This window comes from Strix aluco, chromosome 4 (genome assembly GCF_031877795.1).
Source record: "Strix aluco isolate bStrAlu1 chromosome 4, bStrAlu1.hap1, whole genome shotgun sequence".
In the NCBI taxonomy this organism is placed as follows: Eukaryota; Metazoa; Chordata; class Aves; order Strigiformes; family Strigidae; genus Strix; species Strix aluco.
Genome location: NC_133934.1, coordinates 46209457 through 46230992, shown reverse-complemented (window position 1 = coordinate 46230992; position 21536 = coordinate 46209457).

Below are 21536 nucleotides of genomic sequence, written 5' to 3'. Positions count from 1 at the left end.
AGCTGTTCATATGGACCAACATCTCTTTTCATAATACTGATATTGACAATTGTGTCAGTTATTATAAAACAATGGTTTTAATACTTATATGGAATAAAGGTAACTATGAAATGGATTTGTTTCTCTTTTGATATTCACAGTAGAGTGAGATAGGACTGAAATGTTAAGGAAGTTTTAGGGATTTTTTTTCACTTGACTGTTGGTAACTTCTTAGGCACATTGCACAAGAAAGCAATTATAAACAAGAAATACTAATGCTAAGCCAGTTTTGCATTTCTGAAATGTTGAAGTAGCAATTCACAAAGCTCACAACCCAGCAGATATCTGGAGAAAAAATTCTAAACAATTGGACAGGTTATAGGAAAGTCGGTGGATCTTGATGTCTCTAGTAGTTAGACAAAGGAGTCCTATAGTGTAAAGAAAATTTTCTAACCGTGCTTTGTTTTGGCATAAGTTTTTTATTTCCACAGTTGAAAGAAGTTATTATTCTTTGCTCCTATGCTCAGCTGACAGCCCTAATAGCTTGATGACAATTTACACTAGGCACAAGAAAGGAATCTGCACCATATTTAACCTTCTTGAAATCATAAATTATTTCTTAACTATTTTTTTCCTTTTATTAATAATAAATGTGGCCAGGTGGCCAAGAAAGCCAATATCATCTGGGCTTATATCAGAAATAGTGTGGTCAGCAGGACTAGGGAAGTGATCATCCTCCGGTACTCAGCACTGGTGAGGCCGCTCTGTGTTTTTTTGGGCCCCTCACTACAAGAAAGATACTGAAGGGCTGGAGTGTGTCTAAAGAAGAGCAATGAAACTAGTGAAGGGTCTAGAGCACAAGTCTTCTGAGGAGCAGCTGAGGAAACTGGGTTGTTTAGCCTGTAGAAAAGGAGTCTGAGGGGAGACCTTATTGCTCTCCTACAACTACTAGAAAGGAGGTTGTAACAAGGTGGGTGTCAGTCTCTTCTCCCAAGTAACAAGTGATAGGACAAGAGGAAATGTCCTCAAGTTGTGCCAGAGGAGGTTTAGGTTGGATATTAGAAAAAATTTCTTCACTGAAAGGGTTGTCAAGCATTGGAACAGGCTGGCCAGGGAAGTGGCTCAGTCACCATCCCTGGAGGTATTTAAAAGATGTGTAGATGTAGTACTTAGGGACAAGGTTTAGTGGTGGACTTAGCAGTGCTAGATTGGACTTGATAATATTAAAGGTCTTTCCAACCTAAATGATTCTATGATTCTATAATTCTATTAAAGATGTTATTTTTTAGCTTTATTCTGCAATATGATACAACTTTATGGTCACACATAACCATATGAAATGGCCTGGTGTATGCTTGTGTGATGCACTTGAGACTGAAGATGTAAGCCACAAAACTGACAGAAAACCTGTGTATTTTTCTTGGCTTTTCTTTTCAGTAATTATGAATATTCTGACAATTTCTACCACTGATCATACATTAACAGAGAACAGATTTTACTTTCAACATAGGCAAATTCAAAGACATAATTACAGCCCCATATAGCCTTTTAAAAAAGTTTAAACTAGATGCCAAAGTTGGCAAGTTTGGATGTCATCCAAATTTGTGCTCAAGTTCAGTATTATCTCAGACATTCAAATAGTCCTCTTCAACTACACAAAGCTGGTGATCTTCAAGCTGTAGACTTCTTATTTCACACTTTTCTGATATGAACATACTTTGACCTTTCCCCACTGTCATTTCTCATCACTTTTCCCTTCATATTTGATGAGCTATTTCACATATATGCCTAGTTAGATATCTACAGAAATTTTCTATCATTCTATTATGTTTGCACTAAGATTAGCAGTTTCTGTGAGGAATTCTTATGTTCTAAAAGAAAAAAAATTAGACTGGTTAGCACTGTATACTGAATAAAATAAAATAAAAAACAAACAAACAAACAAACAAATTAGAAGTAGCTTAAAATTATAGCTTCTGAGCAGAGATTGAATAAAAAAGGACCTTCCAGGGAAATGACAACTAGAAACAGACCTTACTGAAAATTTAAAATATAAATTCATACCCCCTCTAAATGCAAGACTTTTCCATCATCTTTCAAAAAATCCTAAAATAAAGATTTTTTTTCTGGTTCAATACAATAGTGTCTGAAAATTGTTGATGGTTGAAGAATATGAGTTATAATTAAGCCTACAATCCAACAGGGCCTGTCATTCTACTTTAGTTTCTCATTTTATATGGAGTGTTGCCTCTTTGACTCCAGACTATTTTCTATCTCATATTCTCAAAAAATTATAAATTACAGATGAGTCATAAAAAGGTTTCAAGGTAATTAACTAAGTATTTTTATTGAGAACTATATGCTGATTATAATGATTGATACTAAGCAACATCTCAAATCAATGTGGGATCCTGCAAAGACTTTTTCACAGGTATAATCATCTTTACCATCTTTACATGCAAATCCCCAAATGACTTCAAAGTTTTTCAGGAGTAAGCCTACGCAAATCTTAGCCCTGCTTGCCAGAATATTCATGATAGTCTCCTTATTCTTTTATTTATCAGTAAAACATAGAGAACTCATTTGACACTAAATAAAAAATATGTAATGGTAATAATTCTCATCATTTCAAAAAAGGTAAAGATGAAGCAGGAAGACATAAAATTTCATAATGAAAATCACATTGGCTGATTCTAAAAGAATGTAATTTTCCAATCAGTATATTTCAATATTGATTCTTAACCTTGCTTTTCCTCTTTTCCATATGTAGGCCTGCATAAAAATTTCTGAGTTCAGACCAAAACAAAATTAACAACAAAGATTAATCTCTTTAAGGAACATAAAGATTCTTCAAGGAACACAAACCTGAAGGAACCACTCAAATCAGTCACCAATGCTACATAATCCTTTCTAAAACAATTAAAATCTGTTTTAAAAGCAGACAATATCTTTGTCCCATTCCTCCTATTCTGGTAAGAAACTGTCATCTCTTTTCCAGGTTAACTTAATGAGTGCGATGTTTATATCACTGTGTTCTGGTATATATATTCTTTTAGGTGTTTTTCCCCTTGGTGCTGCTATCATCTTTTTTCACTATGATATATTTATAAATCACTCAGATTTTGTTTTACTATGCTAATTCCGCCAAACTTCTCTAGTTTCCTCTTAGTAAATATATTTCCCATTTCCATGTTCATCCTGAAAATATCTCTTCCTTGTACATAATATTCCAGAGAAAGGCTCACCAGTGTTTTATATAACAATATTAATTCCTTCTTAAAAAATGCTTGAGTGATGCTTCTTAAGTCTGTATAACCATTTTTCTAAACTGCTTTGCTTTTGCGATTTCAGGTAGTCATAGAATGGTTTGAGCCAGAAGAGACCTTTAAAGATCATCTAAATCCAACACCCTGCCTTGGGTGTTTCACTAGATCAGGTTGCTCAAAGCCTGATTCAACCTGACCAATCTGTAATTAACTTGGAGATCTCAAATGTTTTTTCCATTTCTACCTGTAGTATTTCCACTGTATAGCCCAAACTGTTGTTAGAAGTACATTTTGAACTTTGAACTAGTGAATTTTATTCTACTTCTATTACTTCAATTCTTAAGGAGTCTAAGTCTTACTGTACCTCAATCCTTCTCTGTACTGTCATCTTCATTGCATCAGCAAATTTCCATTGCCAAGGTATTAAAGTAAATCAGTGAAAAGTATTAAACAAGATTTTTCACATTATCTTTGAGTTTCACTATTAACCTTCTATAAATCCAACAATTGTCTTACCAACACAACCTCCTTAACCATCTTGCATTACCATCTTTGCATGGTACTATATAAAATATTTTACTGAAATTAAATTAAAGCTATTGAATTTCCCTGTCTAGACTATCAATCAGTTGTGTTATCAAAGACAGATACAAGGTTAGTCTGACACAATCTACTTTTGATAAACTAATGCAGTATTTTCCAACAGTTATTAATTTACAGTCATGACTTGAATACTTACTTTCAGTATCTATTTGTAAGTCTTGAATAATATTAGGATAGACTAATCAGCTTGCAGTTGCATGTTTTTCTTTCTTATAAGCTAGATATGATATTTTCCTGTCATACAATGCCACTTCAGCTTGGCAGACTCATTAGAAATCCCTGCTACTGCCAATTTCACAAGCCAGCCATTTTGAACCTCTGGGATGAAGAACATCCGGTCCATACACTATTCAAATAGACACTTTTTTATCCCTTTCCTCTAAAACATTCTGTAATCAAACTGATTCTTCTTAACCAACCCTTCCTCATTGACTACTGATTCAGTAATATTCAATGAGAGCCCTCCTGTCTTCCATTTTCATTTATTTCTTCCTTTGCTGACCAGAGAATCTGTTTCATCAGCTGGAGACATAACCTTTAAACATTCTTCCCTAATCTGCTGGCTGGAAAAATCCTTCCCTCAGTGTTTAAATACTGCACTCAGTGACTCCACTGCTGACAGATGGAGGAATAAAGAGGCAAATTTATTAACTAAATGTATATTGTCAGTGTGCTGGCAAAAAAAAAAAAAAAAAAATCTGAAAATATTTTTTTTCAGCCAATAAAATTAATCTCTCTCTCTCTTTTTCTTTTTAAAATCTATGGTTTTCTTTAAGCACCTTTGTAATCCTTCAATATGGCAGCTTTTTTTTTTTTCTAAAAAAGTGTCATCCGTACAAACAAAGATTTGATGCATTTTGATTTCATTAAATAGTAATAAATTTTCATACCTTTACTTGTTTTATATAAGGCCAGAGTTTAAATGAGCATATTTTACCTTTTAGAACTCAGAAAGTTTTCCTATGGGCAGTTTATTTGTTAGTTGCATGGTAAAGTGCAACTATGCTGTGCTGCTTTTTTTTTTTTTTACATCCTTTTACCAGATTTGTAATTTCCAAAGTTACTCATCTCGCGTTATTTCATCGTAATGGTAGTTTATATTTTTATTACAGATTGATCTGTGCTTTGGCAATCTGAGGCATGAATACAAATTCTGTGATACAAGAATCTTAAAAAAAACCCACTTTGTTGTTGTTATTGAAGAGTCAGTAAAACAAGCAAATTTCTTTTGGCAGACCAAGCTTACTGTTTCAATGTTTACAATTCCATTTTTACATTACAACCTAGAGGGTAACAGCCTAGAAAATTTAACCTGAGTGTCTTTCTAGGTGCAATTTTTATTTGAGATTCTAACTTCATGAACACTAAGGGAAGCTTAGTTTTAAGCTCTATATTTTTGTCAGCAATTCCTGCTCACATAATTTCCTGAACATGCCTGAACTTCAGTATTGTCAAAGCGAACGCATATAATCTTGTTTCAAGAGACTTTATGTCAATAAATATGTCACAAATGTTTTCTTGTTACGGTTGAATTACATTAATTGACTTGGCATTTGACTCTGTTAATCAACATTCATCTTATCTCAGTTGAAGTAATTTAACCTGAGTTAAATTAATTCTCAGTCTCATTCTTAGAAAATCGCATTCACAATTATACTCTACACAAGACTATTTAAATTGCCAAGAATGAGAACTGTGATATTTCAATGTCTGTATATGGCCCTAAATGAAAGTTACATCTGATTTCCTTAAGAGTTTCTTTACAATTGAGGTTTTGGTCCTGGGTATTTAACCTTCTAGGCCATTCTTCCCTATTATTTGAATACCTTTTGGTTTGCTTTCCTTAGTAGGGTCTTATAAGGAATAAATGTTAACTTTCTCTCCTCTTAGAAAAAGAGGAAGCATCAGGTGAAACCATCAGTCAGGAAGTTCAAAGCAAGCCAAGAGAAGAAAGGTGTCTAGGTTACCTATTTCCTTTATGGAGTGATGTTTGCTACAGAGTGTTTTGGATACTGAAGTTTACATGGCTTGTAAAAGTGACTTGAAAAATACCTGGAGAAAAGATACATTAGTGACTATTAAATATAGAAATACCACCTCTGACTGAAAAAAATCCTGAACGTTGAATGGTAGGCTAGTAATTCTGGGAAGCATCACTTCACATTTAGCCTGTTCATGCTCCGTCCTCTAGGTATCTATAACAGGCTTTTGGGTGCTGTTATATATCATTATAATTCAATATGATCTAAATATTCAGAAATTCTGTATTATAAGGCTGGGTCTGTTTAATGACATAAAAAGACATTCTCCACTTGCACAATCTTTAAATCAGCACAACCCAGTGACATCAGGGAGTCATCTCCTGCCTACACTACTGTAAACGATTGAATTCTAGGTTCTGTCTGCAGCAAACGCAAATGGAACAGTGCAGAGCTGTGATCCATTCTGTGGTTGACTGTTTTCTCTTCCCAGCCTCTATTGGTTGTGTCTGTTACTAATCACTGTTTATGTCAGCATAAGGTTGCTTAAAGGAACAAAATAATATTTTTTCCAGTAAGAAAGTTCCTATGAGTCCATGGTGTGGCAATATCACTGGCTACGGACATGTCCTACATAAATATCCTCAATCAATTCTCACTCTCTTCAAGTCACATCTTTTGCTGTATTTCATCTGTGGGGTTTGTTGTTGGGTTTTTTGGGTTTTTTTTAGAAACTGATCCAAAAGTATACTGCAGCTGTCAGCCTACCTTTGCGGGAACTTAAAACTAACAAATATTTTTGTTACTATAAGTTCCAGACATTTGAAAAAATATGTTAAACTATGACTCTGCTGTCTATATTTACATATTTGTTCAATGGTTTCATAGAATTTTTGACTTACATGACTCAGATATGCTTGGTTTAATTTTCTACATCTTACTGGGTGGGAATTTTACATTCTTTAAAATGATATATAATACTAGAATATTTTATATTAGCCTCAGATCACTGCTATGGGGCAATGTTTACTGATATAAACATTCTCACTACATTCTATGCATTATGCTATATATATCTTTTAGATCTCCTGCTTGCTTTGGAGATGGGAAGTTATTTCATATTCAGTTCAGTGCTTGCAGCACAGACTCCTCCTTGGATTTTCTTTATTTTTTTAACTCTATTTTCAACAAAAGTCACTTATGTTTATTCCATATGTATAAAAGAAAAACCAAAAACTGTAAAATATATTTAAACACAAATTCCTGAAGAGATTAAAAAAATCTTAACTGGTACAATACCAAAGCAACAGATCTGGCTTGCTGTGAATACACAAATGTGAAGGTTGCTGAAGATGCCTTTCCTGGATGAATAAAGGCCAAGAGCCTCTATTTTATCATAGTAAATTCATTTCACAGGCCAATGTGCAAGGTGAGTGAAACACCAGTTAAATGAAACTCCTGGTTTCACTAGCTGCTCCATTCAAGAATTTTTCCTGTTAAGATGTGAAACACTTAACAGATCATTAAAATCAGTTCAACAACTAAATTTGACTAAAATCTGATGTTAATTGCCTGAGTTCTTTTGATAATCTGGCCTTTGCGTAGTGATGGGTTATTCACAAAGGCTAATTTTAAGCTTGTTTCCTGAGGCTCTTTCTTCTAGTAGCAAAAGGAGAGACATTATTTTAGAGGACAAATTGAAGCACACAAATCACCCTCTGGTAAGGGCTTTCCACTTCTCTAGTATAGGGGAAACCTAGGGAGACAAATCTCCTGGGCAGACATGGAGACCACTGAAATCCGAGGGGTTTGGAAATTTTTTAAATTAGACAATTTTCCTACTATATAGTTTAAGCAAGGTAACATGCTAGTAGAAAGAATGAATATCAGTAAATCGTAATAATGTATTGAACAAAAGACATTAAGAATTATCACTTCAAATGTAATATCTCTTTTTAGAGTAAGTCTCTCATCGTCTCCTGAAGGAAAGTGAGAAGATGCTTTAATAATTCAAGAATGCAGTTATTCAGGGAGGCTGATCTATTTGACTACTAAAACACTGATGACAAGGATATCTATACTTCTCTTTTTTCATCTCCAGCTTTTCTGCCCTTCCTTGACAAGCCTGTATATGACTTTGTTTAAAATGATACCGTGAATTTGAGAACTACTGTTCTTCTGATCACAAATTCTTTCTTATTGACAGGAAACAAGTTTGGTTGGCAAAACAGCTAACTCAAAAAATGCAGCAAACAATTTTAGTTGCTTAATGTTTCTAATTGTTAATGCACATAGAGCCTGAAGTTACTGTCCAAATCTGGGGCAGGGGAAGGCATAGCTGCAAATACTTACCTGAAATATACAGGAGCCCAACTCAGTGAATCTACCACCTTGCTACTGAACTAACCACAAAATTGCTTCTATAAATAAATGTGACCTAAAATACTATATTTATGGCAGTGATAAATTATATATATACTTTTATATAGTTGTCATGGTTTAACCCCAGTCAGCAACTAAGCCGCACACAGCTGCTCACTCACTCCCCTCACAGTGGGATGGGGAAGAGAACTGGAAAAGTAAAAGTGAGAAAACTTGTGGGTTGAGATAAAGACAGTTTAATAGGTGAAGCAAAAGCTGCATGCACAAGCAAAGCCAAACAAGGAATTCATTCACCATTTCCCATTGGCAGGCAGGTGCTCACCCATCTCCAGGAAAGCAAGGCTCCATCATGCATAATGGTTACTTGGGAAGACAAACGCCATCACCCTGAATATTTCCCTCCCCCCTTCCTCCTCCTTCTCACAGATTTATGCTGACCATGATGTCATATGCTATGGGATATCCCTTTGGTCAGTTGGGGTCAGCTGTCCCAGCTGTGTCCCCTTCCAACTTCTTGTGTACCCCCATTCCACTTGTTGGTGGGGTGGAAAAGTGGAAAAGGCCTTGACTCTGTGTAAGCACTGCTCAGCAGTAACTAAAGCATCCCTTTAATATCAACACAGTTTCCAGCACAAATACAAAACATAGCCCCATATTAGTTACTATGAAGAAAATTAACTCTACACCAGCCAAAACCAGCACAATAGTTTTAAGCTCTCCCAAGTCAGAACCTCCAAACTTATTCTGAAAGGAAATTTGGAGAAAAAATATTTTTAAAAACATAGATATGATATTTCCAGGGCCTAGGCTTTGAGTCAGTACTTTGTTACAAAGATACGGACTGGAAAAAATCTCAACTCTATGCCTGTGTGTGGTGGTTTGACCTTGGCTAAATGCCAGGTACCCACCAAGACACTCTATCACTTCCTCCCCCACCCCCTTCCCCTTTTTTTTCTCAACAAGGCAAAGAGGGGAAAGAAAATAAGATAGGAAAAAAAAACCAAACCCTTGTGGGTAAAACAAAAGCAGTTTTAATATAAGCAAAGCGAAGCAAAGGTCTGTGTGCAGAAGCAAAAAAAGAAAACAGATTTATTCTCTACTTCCCATTAGCACGCGATGTCGGGCCTTCTCAGGAAGCAGGGCTCCGATACGCGTAGTGGTTGCCTCGGAGGACCAAGGGTGACCCGACCCCACCCCCTTCCTCCTTTCTCCCAGCTTTATACTGAGCAGACGTCATATGGTATGGAATATCCCTTTGGTCAGTTCGGGTCAGCTGTCCTGGTTGTGTTCCCTCCCAAGATCTTGCCCACCCCGTCCCACTGTGGGGGGGAAATGTCAGAAAGAGCCTTGGTGCTGTGTAAGCACTACTCAGCAGTAGCCACAACACCAGTGTGCTATCAACACCCTGCCAGCTCCCAACATAAAACACAGCACCATGAGGGCTGCTACAGGGGAAAACCAATTCCGGCTCAGCCAGACCCAGTACACTGTGATGAAGCATTTCAGGTTCATCAAACTAACATTTTCCAATAACATCTTTTATTGGGAACTTCCTCATATTCTTATTGTACACTAACATGATTTCAGTTTTCAAAAATATACTGTATATCATAAGCTACTATTACTTAAAATGGAAAGAAGTTTTTATAAGGCTGTATTATTAGCTGGCCAAAACCAAAGGGAGAAAAAAAACAAAGAAGAGAAAAAAACCCCAAAACTTTAGTAGTACAGACCCTTAATTTCTGTCTGCATCTATTTTCATATTCATGATATGTTGTCTGAAGAAGGAAACCTATAGTCAGACATAAAGCTGTTTGCAAGGTTTTGGACCTCTCTGCTAGAAACACTGGTTTAGTATTTTAAATGTAAAAATATTCAATGAATATGGTTCATCTACAACTGTGCAAGAACATTTTCTTCTGAACAAAGTGTCTTGCTATGACAAGTTATAATAAAGTGAAAACAACAGAAAATAAATCTGCCATATACATTTAAAAAACCTTATAAGACATATCACTTGATTAACCTTAAAAGTGTTACTAGAGACTAAAGTTTGTATCTCAGGACCTGCAAATGGCTGATGTGCTAGATTGAACTGAATCTCCATTACAGTTACTTCTAGGTGATGTTACTAAATAAAGAAAAAAAAGATTGATTTTTGTGGCATTAATATACATTCATCTACCTACCTACCCATTTGTTCTTCTAATAAATATAAATATGAATTAAAGGTAAATATTAATATATTTTGAAGTAACATAAGAATAATTCTATAACATTATTGCAACTGATTAGTTCAGAAAACAATGCCATTAACTATCCAGACTTTTCCCACAAAGATAATAATATTCTTGTAAATGATTTTTAATTTTGTGGAAAGTCTGAGAAAACTAATGACTAGGAATAAAATGTCCTTTTCGCAATGTGGAAAAAAAGATTTCTCTGTCCAACAGAGATATTTAATGGGCTAAATATCAATATGATAACAAAAAAATTGAATGCTTAAAACAAATTAATAACTACTGTGATCTATAAGAAAAATACTGGATATTTGTGTTGGGGTTTGGTTTTATGCAGTTATTAGATGTCATCATGTTACAGTGAAAATAATTTTCACAGGATTGAGGTATTTGGCCAACATACTTTTCACTAAACATAATTCTGTTAATGGCATATCTTTAAGAACAGCAATAAATTTTAGAAAACTTAGAAAATCTGCACTCTGTCAATTAACAACACTGAAACTCTTAGGCAGACCTTCCTAGAGTAAAGTAGATCCACCTTTAACATCTAACGGCATCAATCATGATACAAAATAATTTTGGTAGTGTCTTCCATACTTTTCTTTCTGTGTTGATATATAACATTACTGTATTTAAAAGCAAAATATTACACTAAATATATCGAGGATTGAATAGTAGAGCAAGACTAATAATTCCATAGGATTTCAAGGAAGAACTATAAACAACTGTTTAAAAGTCTTAACTAATGTGGTCCATTGAGCAGTATGTCTTGCAATGAGGCTGTATATCTAAAATACAACATATGTTGAGAAAGATATTTAACTTTAATTTATGATCTCTTATCCAGTTATTGATCAAGTTACTTGTCCTTTTAAATTATTCTATTCATTTATTAAAATTAAACTGTATTATTACTACTAAAATTTGCACCTATTTTTTTTTCTGAATGTATCCAGCATCAGATTCTGAGGAACAGATTCAAATATGTCTTTACCTGGATAAAAACCACTTCTGTCTGACAAAGATTGTATTCTGATGTAAATGCTATGTGACAGTAACATTGCTTCTTAAACTTGACCTTAATAAGTTAAATTGGCCAAAACACTAATTGTAGGAAAGATTTCTAGATTTTTTTTCCAATGTTTTTCTCTCTCTTCCAATGTTGTTTTTGAGTGTGGACATCAAAACTAGTTATGTGATTCTAGTATGGATCTCAATAGCATTGTAAATTATTGACCACACTACTTCAACTAATTTCTCTAAGAAGTCAAGAATCATGTAACCTACCTTTTAAACCATTGCATTCCTTAGGTGTTTTTTATTAATTTTTCATCCATTGGGATGCCTAAGAATAAATTCCAAAAATTGGACATCCATCCTAAAAATATGAATTGCAATCTTCAGATACATTTATGGTCCTGATTTTTTTTAATATTGAGTCATACTGTACAGTGATCTGAGATGTCAGAAATCAAATTACTCTGTAGAACTCATTCTTCTAATTACCCAGCACTTTAGCACTAATGCTTTAAACCCATAATGTTTTACAATTTCTGATTTATTAAAGCATGGACTAAGTCACTGAGCCTAGTCCTCATTTTTACCTGGACGAGACTTGAGTTAATCTAGTTCTCCTAAACATTTCCTGTTTTCTCAGTGCTTCCTGCAACACACAGGCTGCCAAACATTGTGTATATTTAAAATACTGGAGGTCTCTTTAATAAACATAATATTATAGTGACTATTATAATGAGTGCAGATATATACTTCTGAAATATTTTGCTTTATTTACATGTAAATAACAAGAAATTAACCTGTACACATACCTTATTCTGCTTTATTCAGTTGTACGGACAATCTTTGAGCTGTCTGCAGAAAAGTTCTGCAGTGGTGAAGAACATGCTCGCAGTATAATACCTTGCAAAAGTCAGTGAGAGTATAACACAGTGAGATAGGATAATTTTCTGAGACAATAACTCTCCTTTCCAATTCTAAGTTTTGAATAATTTCTTAGAAAGATTTTACTACTTGTACTGAAATAAACTAATAATTGACAGTAAAAAATTGCTTTTCAATCCATACATACTATGTAATATAACTAAAAATTAACAAGAATAAATCGTCTAATAGAAGAAATTAGCTTTGCCCCAGGGCACCGTATGCTTAAAGATATGTAAAATGTTATCTCTTTTCCAAAAGGCCAGTTTAACATTCCAGGCATGTCTCCGAACATCTATTCTGCAACCACTGAAAGTGAAGAGCTGTTAATCCAATAATGAAAATCAAAGAATGATTCTTCTTCTGAACCTTCATTTTTAAGAAAACCAAACAATCCCCCCCTCCCCCCCAAAAAAAGAAAACCCTAACATTTTTATTTTCTAAAATTGAAGGAATAAACTTGAAGCAGCAGAAGTGTATAGTTCTGAGCTGTGACAAAATCATATGCAATACTTTATACATTAATACATTTTATATATTTTTCTATATTATTTACATAAGAACCCTTCTTGCCTTATTTCAGCAAATGATCTGGGGAAGAGAAGTTTGCTGGACTTTTTCATACAGAAATCCCAACACAGTATATCTTGTTCAGACATTAATTTTGGGGTTTTGTTGTTGTTGTAGTTGTTGAAAATCTTTCATCTGTATTACTCTTTAATCAGTGTAATTAGACCACTTCTGTTTTATGTAACTTCCCTCCTCTTGCCCCCACAGTCCAACAGTTTCTGATCCAGGAAATATTTTCATGTTAGATAAACTTTGCATCTAAATCTCTGAAGGTCTATTTCTGGAACTATTTATATTTATTCATTGACTGTGTATCGAGGTAGCATTTCAAACCATTCAGTTAAAGTCCCCACGTTTTGTTTAGTACTTAGATTAACATTGTTTGGTTTAGAAAAGTTTTGATGTGTTGTAGATTTCCATTCAAATATGCAAATCTTTTTTACCTGGAATATTCTCTTTCATCGTATAACTCAGATATCTATAATTCAAGGAAGCTTTCTAAAACATGCACCTGATTTTCCTAATTACACAAAGTTTAAAAAAAACCCCACAATAAAACCCCCAAACCACCTCAAACCCAAATACCAACACCCCCGCCTCCCAAAAAAACCTCCAAACACAAACTTTTGAGGGGAAAAAGAAAAAAATTGCTCAGGAAGTAAGAGAAAACTGATTTAAAGATGGTATTGGAACCTTTGAATCTATGATAAGACGCTGATACATGAATATAATTCTGTATATAAAAGGGATATGTTAATCAAGGGCCGGCCAATTGACTTGAAACATTCAGTGTAGTACTTGCAATAACAGACTGAGTAATAAAATTTCAGAAGAGAATATTAAAAGATTTCTTTAAAGATAAATTAATGCAAGATTTTCATTGATTATTCATGGCTGCACAAGTCTAGAAGAATTTTTCCCTGTGGTTATCATGACCTCATATGCAAGTCAATTTATGATAGTAACATAAGTAAAATGGGCTAAGTATCCGAATTAACAATAGAGGAATGTGATTTGGAAACAGTTATTATTAATGAAATATCTTTTTTAATTGTTAGTCTTAAACTCTATTTTAAGTTTTTTTTTCTTTATGTTCTGAAATTTCTCTCTCATTAGAGCACAGAAAGGAGGGGTTTGTTGGAAAAAAAACATAAGTCAAAATTCCTGCACACAGCATATGCTGGTAGGGTATGAGACCTTGTTTAATGCATGTTATCAGAGAAGACAGAATTCACAGTAATGAAGGAACTAGAACACAACACAGATGTGGAGGAACTGTGGATAAGTGTAAAGATAAAAATTTTGAGGCTTTGATGTGAAGGAAAAGGAGACATGTTAAGTGAAGGAATAAAGACGAGTAAACTACTAGATAAAGTCGTTGATGTATCTAGAGCCAAAAATCTCTACAGGTAATACAGTGTAGTTATTTGGGATAAAGCTGTCGTCAAGGACATAGGCACACAGAGCTGTATACCTATATAGGTACCTAAACATATACATGAATATAGCAAGGAAGGAGCAATTCAGATTTGATAGTCTAGTCCCTTTTGTAATATTACCAGAACATCTATAAAGGCTCATTCAACACCAAGGAAGCTCTGCTTCATTTTTCTGATTGCTTCTGCAGTGTCCCCTCCAAGGCTATACACAAAGCAGCCCACTACTGAATGTTTCTAAATTTCGGAACTGGACACAATCATTGAGAAGCCACGGATTTTGTCCTCCTTTCAGAAGTATTTACACAGTTGAAAACACTGAACATGTCAGTTCATGGTAGTGTTTGGAGATGCCCAACACAGAGTTTTGTTGCATAAACTCAGACACCTGCATCATCTAAATCCAAAGATTTAACCACACAGTATGATGGGAAGGTGTTTCCTTTGCATGCATTCCTTTGGTGTGTTGCCTGTCAAATGTGTTTTGAAACAATGTCTGAATTCAGTGCCCCACAATATTGAGACTGGAGTGTCCTGGAGTGAATCCTAGTGCCCAGCAGTTCCCTAGGAACTGCCTGCAGTAAATTATTTGACTGCATGAGAAGTGGAACCTAGCAAGCACATCAACATGAAGAGTCAGCCTCTGCAGCTCAAGACACACTTCACTAATTACAAAGGCAGGGCAGGAAGAAGAAAGAGTGCTTCTGGAATTTCCTACTGCGTCAGAGGATGTACTATGGTGGTATCTGTCTTGGGGTGGTCGGAGCTTACTCCTGTACCACTTAACTTCTGTGCCCTGAGCACAGGTCCTGTGTTTGCTCGGTCATCTATGTCCCACATACCCAACCAACACTGGTGCCTGTGTCAAGACATTGCCTTGTATGAGTGCGAGCATGAAGTGCTAAGGCTCGGACAATAAGCCCAAGCCAGAGTTGACCTATTGATGAATCCTGTATAATTTATAACTGATAACCATTGTGCTAAAGTTATAGCAAACCAACTATTCTGATGTAAAAGGTGAGAATACTGAAGCCTGAGCAACAGGTCCTGAACTGAAACTGCTAACTCTGTATGTAGTCATTAGTGAAATATGCATAGAAGATGTAGCTTAAACATCATAAAACATGTCTATCCTGAATGTATCCTTATATTTCTTTATGTGTGAGCAAGATAACAGGGCCACAGAAATAGTTGTCTGGCCTTGTGACCCTGTTCTTAAATTAACTAGATAAGCAGGGAAACTCCCTTACTTCTCCCTTAAGCCCTGGCCAGGCTCTGGGGGGAACCTAATGTGAGATGAAAACCAAATATTTCTGCTTAAAACAAAGGTGCCAGCTATTCTGGCTTACTGATTTTTAGGTATATAAGGGTGGACCTGCTCACAGCGACTTTGGAAGCCTCACCTACGGGTGGACGCACCATGCAGGATTTCCCACTTGCTGGGACAGGCTCTCCAAATCCTCGCTGTAACCAGGGCTCCCCAGCGACTGCGGATCTGGATGATGGTAAAGTATGCAAGTGGTGATGGATCTTTCTTAATCACTACTCTCGGGTAGTAATGATTTGATGCATTACCCTGTATTTTCCTATTTGTTTAAGCGCGTTACTCTGTCTTTTCTTACTGTATATTTTCTATATTATTCTGTTATATTATTTAGTTATTTCTATGCCTGCTCTTTTCGCTCTGGTGCCTGAGTTTAACTGATATCCCTAATCAGCAAAACAGAGCAGCCTCCACTGCTGCTTCTGAGTGCAATGGAAGGGGAACCCTTGCAATGGTCCTCAGCTGTCCCTATGACCAAAAAGGTTTGAAAGACAAGGCATTTACAGGTACAGCTCTGTCCCCATTTAAAAGATACTCTCAAAGATGTCATATAATGTAACACAGAATAGGTAATTACTCTCTAGAATGCACTGGAGAGTTAATTCTTTCCTCTGCATGTATACTTATTTCCTCTGCCCCAAAGGAAACACTGCGAAAATAAGAGCCCTTCTAGGCAGACACCTACTCAGAGCTCAAGAACTGAGAGTTCCCAGGGACTGGTTGCCCCTAGACCTATTATTTTATATGGCAGCCTCTCAATAAAACAGCTGGTCAGACAGACACATCTAAGACTGAAGGTTTGTTATTAAAATAATAAATCAAAATAATTAATTAAAAAAGATTGAAAGACAACTATTGGGAAAGTAAAGTCTTCACTTGAAGACCTTTCCATCACTTAGTGTTGGAACAATGAGGCTACCACCTACTGTTTGGGTTATTATTTACCACAACAGCCAAGAAAGAAGATGAAACACATGCACATAGATAGTGAGGAAAGAAAAATCAACTCTGCTAATCATACAGCTGCAAAGGGATTTTGAAAATACGACACTGAATTTCTTTCTAGAATTGATTCACATTACAGCCATTGAATTTTCAAGTAGAGAAACACATGTACTTTAGGTAACTTGGGAAAACCATTTTAGGAATTAGAGTGCAAATCATTGTTTAACCTCATATATCAGGATTTAGATACTTCCTTTTTACCACACCTTCTACCAAGAAGTAAACCATGGGTTGGCCAAGAGAAAGTTGAAATCCAAAGGGAAAAAAATGAACCTGCAGACAGTTGGAGGTAAGCAACATTATAAAAAATTTCAAAAGGGAAAAAAACCAACCTACTACCACCCCAGAGATATCATGTAGAGTCTTAAAAAGCAGTTTCCATGTCCTGGATATGATAGAGTCCTGGATACAATAGATATAACAGGTCATATGTTAATAGATTGTTAATAACTAAAATGGAATCCAGATTTCTTGTGTGCTACACAATCACAACAGAACCTAATGCAAGTACATATATACATCCATATATATATAAATATATATATTTTTACAGGGTTCTTCCCCCTGCGCCAGAAAGACTTGTCTGTATTGATATATCAAATTATAATTATTAAAGTTCTGTGAAGCATACATCAGCTTGCACACATGTGTATGTGTGTGACAAACAGATATACAAGACAGTGAAAACAGAGGAAGGAGGGGTTACATGAATTATATCTCATCCACTGATTCATCAACTGTAAAAATTGTTCCTGGTCTTTTGAATGGAAAAGACATTTCTTTACAGAGATGCAATATTTTGCACATATATTTTTATCATCAAAAGAAAGAATACAAAAAGTAAATTTTTAAAATAATTCAAGAAAATAGTTCAATATGCAGGTTCTCCTAATTTGACAACATTCGTTTAGAAACAGGACTAAACACCAAAGGGAAACCTGTAGTCAGTTCACTCCTTTCAAAACCCAAAAGAAATAAATATGATCTTATGCAAACTTCATGAACTAAAGAACAATGCCATGATAAAGCCTATAACATTAATTGTTAATGATGCTATATAAAAGATACTTACATGAGGTTAAATATCTTCACTATTTCATAATAGAGAATTCTGAGATGTCTTACTTGACGAAAAAGCATGTCAATGTCAGAACTACGATTAAAATTTCACAGGTTTACAAATCCTAGTCCTACACTATTAGGTCATGCTTATATCTAAGATATCAAGAGCAAAATGATGTCCTACAGTCATCTATTAATGTAAAAGCCTCCCAAAGCAGTGCATTTGGTCTGTAATATCATCTATGTATCAAAGTGACCCAAACCACACTATAATACTCAGTTCTACAGAGGACCATTAATGTTATCAAGAATCAAGGCTTAGACATCTGCTGCTGCTTGATAAAGAATAAAACATGGTGGAAGGGAATAAATCAAAGAACTATATGCATCCTGAAACAGAAACTGTAATTTACCACTTCAAAGAGATCATAGGGAGCATAAACTAAGACAGAAGAGGTAGTGATACAATTGTAAAAGTAACTGAAAAGCAGCTTCTCCCAAAATAAGGCATACGAATAACAGCTATGTATAATAGCAGGATTTAAATACTAAACAATAATAATGCTGTAGGCTTGGAAGAAAACAGATGTTACAGTCTTCTTGTTTTATGAAGTGTCAAATATGCACCATGGAAAAGTACAATGAGCATCTTTCCCAGTTACTGAGAAGAAGAAGAAAATGAGTTTTCTAGATACTGGAAGGATTTCAGCAGCCTATATGCTTAGTCTGGACACCTATGTCAAGCTGTACCTTGCTGAACTTCAATTTAACATTTGTCAAGGTTGAGAAATGAGCTGACGAGATTTAAATTCTAGAGATTGCATTTATATGCTGTGAATAAGTAATTCAATATTCTCTTGATTGATTACAATTTGAAAAATTGCAATGTAAAAGTGACACTTTCTTCTACTATAATTTCCTTATTGGGACACTTGCCAAGTAGAGGGACTATTATGTAAATAATAGAGCATCTCAACACATACCACCTTTGTGTTTAGGTTTCTATCTGTAGTGTACATCCCTTTAATATCTATTTATGTCATTCATAGCAAAGAGGATATACAGAGTGATTTTTATATATATGTACATGCATGTATATATATGTGCATATGCATCTGTATATATATATTTAACACGTCTGTGGTTCCCTAGTGATTCATCAGTTTCATAGGTTTTTTCCTATGATTCTAAGAAACATCAAACAAGAATGAAATTTCCTCTCAACTATATTGTTCCCTTTTTCTATCAAAACGTAATACTATAGTTCCTTTAAAAATTGCAAAATATTTACATTTGAAGGTGTGAGAAGACTAGAAGAGAAGATGTCAAAAAAATAAGGTCGGAAAAGGGAAGCACATAGGGTTTTTTTCTTAATTTACAAATCTTTACCTTAATATAATAAATGAAAACTAAAAATACATTTTTGGTATGGAATTGAAAAGGCTAGAAAAGAGTGAAAAAATCCTACATGCTCAGTTTGTATTCTCCGTTAGTGTATATGATAACATGAATATGAAAAACATTGGTGCAAACAGAAATGTTTTGCTCTGGTTTTCAGCTTAAGTAAAATGGAACATGTTCCATGAGGAAATTCTCATGTGATACAAAAAGCTAGTTTAAGTGGATCTGAGTGATGGTGAGGTTGGAAATACAGTACAGATAAAATGCAGTTTATTAATAAAGCAGAGGTCTCCATTAGGATATTGATGATACAAGTCTTCTTTCACAAAAATCTCTTTCCTCTGTTTCTTTATTTATTGAAGGGAACTGGCTTACCATAATTTTAATATAAATAGAGCATTTGTTCCTACAGTGTCTTAACTGACCTAGAGAATCTAAATCCTTTGCAAATCTCGGATAATGCATATATGTTCACTTCCTAGAATTAAGACAAAAAAGGAAAATAAGCCATCAGTGCCTTTAACCCAATTAATTAACTATCTTTTGTCTATAGCTTGTATTAATCAGGATTTTGATTGACCTTCTCAGGAAACGGTTTTGATAGATATAACCAGTTAAGTAAACTAAGAGATAACAGAAAATGTGTTATTATGTGACAGCATTAACTGTGAAGAGAGTTCTTATTTATTATCTGAAGTGTTGTTTCCTTGGCACATGCTGTACTGAAATAAGACAAAGCCATACACTTGTTTTTCTCTTTGAACTTTTTTTTCTGGTAGAGTTATAGCAGTCAGGACTCCAGAAACATCTGTTTGTATAACTGGTTACTTAAAAGACCTATTTGCAAAGAAAATAATTTGTCCAGTAGCATGCCACCTCTTTTAATATGCTATCAATAGGATGCCTATGCCAACAGTCAATTAATCATGAAGTTCCTGAATCCTAAGACATTCCAGCAACTTTTAGTCAACTAGGTAGCCTATCTGTATCTCAAGGAAGTTTTCTGTACTTTTCATGCACCTCTTTTCCTTTTCTGATTTTATATTGATTAGAAAGATAACTACATGTAATGAGAATTTTTTTCTTTAACACACTCTGTGTTCTGTCTGCCAGTTTCAGAAAAGCATTTTATCTCACAAATTTAGTTTACTTGCTTTTATCTCCCTCTGCGTTTGCAACTGCTAAACAATATTAATGCTAACTAAAAATACCTAATAAAAACAGAGCAAAATTAGCAATGTCTTCTTGAAATCTTCCATTGCATCCTTATCAAATGAAAGCTCCTTATTCCATGACTCCCTTTACATCTTTGTACAACCCTGAAGGCATGATCATCATGTAACTCTTACTATTTAACTACTTAGTTATTTGGTTTCACTACGGATTGGCCTAGGGAGCTTTTTGTCAGAATGGTCAGAGTTCCTGATCTCCTCCTGTATAAGTAAAATCTTATAAATAGCTCCATCTCAAAATTGCTCAAAAATAGTTCAGAAAGAAACCAAGGATACTTTTTCCTTGTCCTCTAATGTTTTCAATCCTAACAGAATAACTTAAGTATCAGAAGTTTAACACTGGAATTATCATATTTTACTTGAATTCTGTATGTCATTTGGAAAAAGGTTAAATGAATTCTACCTTATGTTCATCAATAAATTTCCAGAAAATTAGGACTAAATTTTCATTGAGCCCAAAACTACAGACCAGGTTTTTTTGGTGCTGAGATGAGAACACAGGATATACCCAGGAATCATTTTGTGATTCCTACTCAATCAATTAGCAGCTTCAAGTCCCATGACCAAAAAAAACCAAACCAAACAGCAAACATATAAGATTAAAAAGTCATAGGACACCTTTGCCAGCTGAGACTCCTAGGTCAGAAAATTCAAATCCACTCTTCTCAGCCCCCTAAACCACTCTGCTTCCTCAGTTCATGTTCTTAACTCAATACGGTCATAGTGAGAGAGGAAATATATTCCAAAACCTCTCTGCAACATGGAAAGCAGTCTTAGTAAGCACATTTTAATATGAATGAGTAGAAGATGGTTCCCAACCCTTTAAGATTTCCTGACTCACAATTCGACTTCTCTGTGCCATAGAAAATGAAGTCTCACACACACTTTCAGGAATTGGTCAGGATCACTGTGTTCTCTAGATTTATTGCTACTTACTAAATTTTATGATATAAAACTAGACTTCAGGTCCAGGATATTAATATTTGAACAGTAGATATTTCAATATATGATAATCAAGTAACTTTGATGGCAAGGAGTGTTCTGGCAAACAATGGCCAAAGCCACTTCATGCCATCCAACCACGCAATTATGTGTCACTCAGAGCAATTTTTCTCT